The sequence below is a fragment of the Sciurus vulgaris genome, assembly GCF_902686455.1.
Source record: "Sciurus vulgaris genome assembly, chromosome: 4".
In the NCBI taxonomy this organism is placed as follows: domain Eukaryota; kingdom Metazoa; phylum Chordata; class Mammalia; order Rodentia; family Sciuridae; genus Sciurus; species Sciurus vulgaris.
This window is the reverse complement of record NC_136464.1, coordinates 117700488-117706998: the sequence shown is the minus strand read 5'-3', so window position 1 is coordinate 117706998 and position 6511 is coordinate 117700488. Positions and strand designations below refer to the sequence as shown.

The following is a 6511-nucleotide window of genomic DNA, read 5'->3' as shown; positions in this document are numbered from 1 at the left end:
ACATTTACCAAGCCCTGAAAGAAAACGGATGCCAACCAAGAATCTTATACCCATCAAAACTTACTTTCAGATTTGACGATGAAATAAGATCCTTCCATGATAAACAAAAACTAAAGGAATTTACAAACAGAAAGCTGGCATTACAGAACATTCTTGGCAAAATATTCCATGAGGAGGAGATGAAAAACAATGATGCAAATCAGCAACGGGAGGAACTAGCCTAAAGGAATAGCCAAATAAAGGAGAAACCAAATCATGTCAAAAAAACAAAAATGAGTCAAATGACTGGGAATACAAATCATATCACAATAATAACCCTGAATGTTAATGGCCTGAACTTATCAATCAAAGACATAGACTGGCAGATTGGATTAAAAAGAAAAATCCAACAATATGCTGCCTGCAAGAGACTCATCTCATAGAAAGAGATACCCATAAACTAAAGGTGAAAGGATGAAAAAAAACATACCATGCACACAGCAAAAAAGCTGGAGTATCCATCGTCATTTCAGATAATGTTGACTTCAAGCCAAAACTAGTCAGAAGGGATAAAGAAGAACATTAAATGCTGCTTAAGGGAAGCATAAATCAGCAAGACATAACAATCATAAATATCTATGCCCCAAACATTGGCTCATCCATGTATGTCAAACAAATCCTTCTCAATTCCAGAAATCAAATAGACCACAACACAATAATACTAGGCGATTTTAACACACTTCTCTCACCGCTGGATAGATCGTCCAAACAGAAATTGAATAAAGAAACCATAGATCTCAATAACACAATCAACAATTTAGACTTAACCGACTTACATAGAATATACCATCCAACGAAGAACGAATACACTTTCTTTTCAGTAGCACATGGATCCATCCCTAAAATAGACCATGGTTTATGCCACAAAGCTACTTTTAGCAAATACAAGAAGATAGAGATACTACCTTGTACTCTATCATATCATAATGAATTGAAATTAGAAATAAATGACAGAATGAAAAACAGAAACTGCTCCAATACTTGGAGATTAAATAGTAAACTATTATATGATGAATGGATAACAGAAGACATCAGGAGGGAAATTAAAAAATTCTTAGAAGTAAACGAGAACAAAGACACATCATATCAAAACCTCTGGGACACTATGAAAGCAGTACTTAGAGGAAGATTTATTTCATGGGGCGCATTCAACAAAAGAAGTAGAAATCAACAAATAAACGACTTAACACTACAGCTCAAAGCCCTAGAAAAAGAAGAGCAGACCAACACCAAAAGTAGTAGAAGACAGGAAATAGTTAAAATCAGAGCTGAAATCAATGAAATTGAAACAAAAGAAACAATTGGAAAAATTAACAAAATAAATAGTTGGTTCATTGAAAAAATAAACAAAATTGATAAACCCTTAGCCACACTAACAAAGAGAAAGAGGGAGAAAACTCAAATTACTAAAATTCAGAATGAACAAGGAAATATCACAACAGACACGAGTGAAATACAAAACATAATTAGAAGCTATTTTGAAAATCTATACTCCAACAAACAGAAAACCTCGAAGACATCAACAAGTTTCTAGAGACATATGAATTACCTAAACTGAACGAGGAGGACATACACAACTTAAATAAATCAGTTTCAAGCAATGAAATAGAAGAAGTCATCAAAAGCCTACCAACAAAGAAAAGTCCGGGACCAGATGGGTTCTCAGCTGAGTTCTACAAAACCTTGAAAGAAGAGCTCATTCCAATACTTCTCAAAGTATTCCATAAAATAGAAGAGGAGGGAACCCTCCCAAACTCATTGTACGAAGCCAATATCACCCTGATACCTAAACCAGACAGAGACACATTGAGGAAAGAAAATTTCAGACCAATATCCTTAATGAACATTGACGCAAAAATTCTCAACAAAATTTTAGCAAATCACATCCAAAAATATATTAAAAAGATAGTGCACCACGATGAAGTGGGTTTTATCCCAGGGATGCAAGGTTGGTTCAACATCTGGAAATCAATAAATGTCATTCACCATATCAACAGACTAAAAGTTAAGAATCACATGATTATTTCAATAGATGCAGAAAAAGCATTCGATAAAATACAGCATCCCTTCATGCTCAAAACACTAGAAAAAATAGGGATAGTGGGAACATTCCTTAACATTATAAAGGCCATCTATGCTAAGCCCATGGCCAATGTCAGTCTAAATGGTGAAAAACTGAAAGCATTCTCCCTAAAATCTGGAGCAAGGTAGGGATGCCCTCTTTCACCACTTCTATTCAACATTATTCTGGAGACTCTAGCCAGAGCAATTAGACAAACCAAAGAAATTAAAGGGATACGAATAGGAAAAGAAGAACTCACACTATCCCTGTTCACTGATGACATGATTATATATTTAGAGGAACCTGGAAATTCCACCAGGAAACTCTTAGAACTCATAAGTGAATTCAGTAAAGTAGCAGGTTATAAGATCAATGCTCATAAATCCAATGCATTATTATACATAAGTGATGAATCTTCAGAAAGAGAAATTAGGAAAACTACCCCATTCACAATAGCATTGAAAAAAATAAAATACTTGGGAATCAATCTCACAAAAGAGGTGAAAGACCTCTACAATGAGAACTACAGAACACTAAAGAAAGAAATTAAAGAAAACTTTAGAAGATGGAAAGATCTCCCATGTTCTTGGATAGGAAGAATTAATATTGTCAAAATGGCCACACTACCAAAAGTGCTATACAGATTCAATGCAATTCCAATTAAAATCCCAATGGTGTACCATACAGAAATAGAGCAAGCAATTATGAAATTCATCTGGAAGAATAAGAAACCCAGAATAGCTAAAGCAATCCTCAGTAGAAAGAGCGAAGCAGGGGGTATCGTAATACCAGATCTTCAACTCTATCACAAAGCAATAGTAACAAGAACGGCATGGTATTGGTACCAAAATAGAAAGGTAGATCAATGGTACAGAATAGAGGACATGGACACAAACCCAAATAAATACAATTTTCACATACTAGACAAAGGTGCCAAAAATATGCAATGGGGAAAAGATAGCCTCTTCAACAAATGGTGCTGGGAAAACTGGAAAACCATATGCAACAGAATGAAATTAAACCCCTATCTCTCACCCTGCACAAAACTCAACTCAAAATGGATCAAGGACCTCGGAATCAGACCAGAGACCCTGCATCTTATGGAAGAAAAAGTAGGTCCAAACCTTCAACCTGTTGGCCTAGGATCAGACTTCCTTAACAGGACTCCCATAGCCCAACAAATAAAAGCAAGAATCAATAACTGGGATAGATTCAAACTAAAAAGCTTTCTCTTGGCAAAGGAAACTATCAGTAATATGAAGAGAGAGCCTACAGAGTGGGAGAATATCTTTGCCACTCATACTTCAGATAGAGTGCTAATTTCCAGAATCTATAAAGAACTCAAAAAACTCTACACCAAGAATACAAATAATATAGTCAACAAATGGGCTAAGGAAATGAACAGACACTTCACAGAAGAAGATATACAAGCAATCAGCAGATATATGAAAAAATGTTCAACATCTCTAGTAATAAGAGAAATGCAAATGAAAACTACCCTAAGATTCCATCTCACCCCAATTAGAATGGTGATTATCAAGAACACAAGCAACAATTGGTGTTGGCGAGGATGTGGGGAAAAAGGTACACTCATACATTACTGGTGGAGTTGCAAATTAGTGCAGCCACTCTGGAAAGCATTATAGAGATTCCTCAGAAAGCTTGGAATGGAACCACCATTTGACCCAGCTATCCCACTCCTTGGCCTATACCCAAAGGACTTAAAATCAGCATACTACAGAGATACAGCCACATCAATGTTCATAGCTGCTCAATTCACAATTGCCAGACTATGGAACCAACCTAGATGCCCTTCAACTGATGAATGGATAAAGAAACTGTGGTATATATATATATATATACAATGGAATATTACTCAGCCATAAAGATTAATAAAATTATGGCATTTGCAGGCAAATGGATGAAATTGGAGACTATCATGCTAAGTGAGATAAGCCAATCTCAAAAAACTAAAGGACAAATGATCTCGCTGATAAGCGGATGCGGACATATAATGGGGGGTAGGAGTGGTTTGTGTTAGGGTTAGGGTTAGGTTTAGGGTTAGGGATAAGGAGGGTGGTAAGAACGGAGAAAGGAAGGACTGTATAGAGGGAAAAGAGGGGTGGGAGGGGTGGGGGGGAAAGGGAAAAAAAATAACAGAATGAATCAAACAACATTGCCCTATGTAAATTTATGATTTTTAATAAAAAAAAAAAAGACAGGAAAGCGAACAAGAAGGTCAGGAAAACCGTAAACTGAATAAATCATGTTAATCCAGCTACTTTAATGGCAATCAAGTGTCCATGACTAAATTTTGTCCTAGGGTGTAGGTTATAAACATTTGAGGGGCATTAAATTGAGAACTTCATACATGGCCTCTACCACTGAGCTATGCCTCAATTCCCTGTAAAAACTTTTTAGTGGTATAACTTTTTCAGATAAATCTTATGATTCTAATTTTAAAATATTAAAGAAATAATTCATGAGCCTGTCTCAAAATTAAAAAATAGCAAAACAACAAAAACCTTTTTAAGGACTGGTGATGTAACTCAGTGGTAAAGCATTTCTGGGTTTGATCCCCAGCACTGGAGTAAAGAAAGAGAGGAAGAAAGAAAGAAAGGAAGAAAGGAAGGCAAAGAAAAAAGAAAAGAAAGAAAGAAAGGAAGGAAGAAAATTCATGGATATATATGTTAAAACTTATTTAGCATTAACTTTTCACAAAGTCAATCTATCAGAAAAATTACTGTTTTGATGAATGCCAAAACTTGAAATAATATAGGTATGACCATTGCAATCTTAAGAAAAAAAAAGAAGGCTATATTCCTATGGCAAGTGAATGCATTTCCTGTTTTCTTATCATATTGCCATTAAACCACGCAGGTGTCGAGTCACCTTTCTATTAATTCCATACTTACCTAGTGACCTCATTGTGATCTGGTTTTCCGTTTAGTTCTTCTCACAGGTAAGCATTTGCTGCTCATATAATAAGCTAATAGTATCATTGATGTTTGTGATCGTGATGTTTTCCAGATGACCAAATACAGTGGTCTTTGGATGCTATTTGATGTTTCTTAAAAACAACTAAGTATTTGCTGAGCTATTCTGCTCAGTATGGCAATTACACTTACTGAATTTTTCAAGTCAGGATGTACATGTCTTTTCTAGTCTTAGGCACATTTGAGTTAGGGTCATTCAGGTCCTCATCACCTGTTTCTCGAATCATGATCAGAAAGAGGAGAGTACATATACTACGGAAGGCAGACTCTCTGCACTGGCTTCTCTGTTTGAGACCTTTCCCAGAGAAGTCACACCTAGCTCAAGGGATCCTTCTCTTAATAGCATCATGACCAATTTCATCTTTCTAGGTAGATTGTATTCCATTGTCTGCTCTAAGATAGGACTGAGTTTCTCTTTTCTCTTAATTCCTCAGTTGGTTTAGTTCCTTGGCTCATTATGTATCCAGTCCCTTACTCTATCACAATTCTGATCATTTGGATGCTCTCCAGATGCTTGGAAATCTTAGTTTTCTTGAACTGATGATAAACTGCCATATCCTGTTCATGATTCTACTATAACCTGTCTTCCCCTTGGACTCTTTTTTTTTTTAATCATTATTATTTTTAATGTCCAAAGTTTGTAATACAAGGGCAGAACTTTCTCCTGCACTCAATTTTTATAAATTCTCAATGGGCTGGTGAGGCCAATAGGGATACTTCTTCTTGTCTAATTTGGTTCCTGGGAAGACTTCATTCAAGTCCTTAATGGTCATCGGATCAAATGGAATTATGTTCTTTATTTTCTCCAGCTGGAAAAAGCAGAAATGTGTTTAAAGAAAATAGGGCAGTTTCTCATATTCTTCAATCCTGGCCTTTGAGAGAGACACAAAATTAGCACAACTTTTTACATCTTCCTTTTCTTCGGTATCCATCTGTGCAGTATATGTATCCTCTGGCACAGGAAACTTCAGGACATTAAACTTCTTTTCAAAGTCATCCACCAAGCCTGCCTTGGCAACATTGGCCTTGTAGCAAGCCCAGTCCATAGCTGGTGGTTTCTCAGTCAGAGTAGCCAACCTGGAGGTGAGGGTCTCATTCCAGGACTTTAGGAGTTAGCAATAACCTTTTGGTTTTGGGGAATGATCTCCCCAAAAGCTACCCAGTCAATGGTTTTAGAGCAAGTTTGTGCCCAGTCATCTTGGAATCCTTCACCGACCCCAGGAGAGCACAGTTCCCCCCTGAACTCTTGACTGAAGAACTTTAATAGAGAGGAAAAAACCGTAAAGGATGCTTCCTAGCTATTTAGTGTGTCACAGCCCTCTGGATCTGCCCCCAGGTGTCCAATATTTCAGGAAAGGTGTGCAGGCCCTCATACTGCCTCTGGGTTATGCCTGAAGTTTCTAGATCTATTGAT

General features: G+C 36.7%; 1 pseudogene across 1 annotated transcript; it reads right to left on the bottom strand.

Moving 5' to 3' along the window:
• Positions 1 to 5707: 5707 nt before the first annotated feature.
• LOC306659615 (ATP synthase subunit d, mitochondrial-like) lies at positions 5708 to 6294 on the bottom strand (annotated as a pseudogene). The gene has a single exon. The product of its transcript is annotated as an ATP synthase subunit d, mitochondrial-like (transcript).
• Between the last annotated feature and the right edge of the window lie 217 nt (positions 6295 to 6511).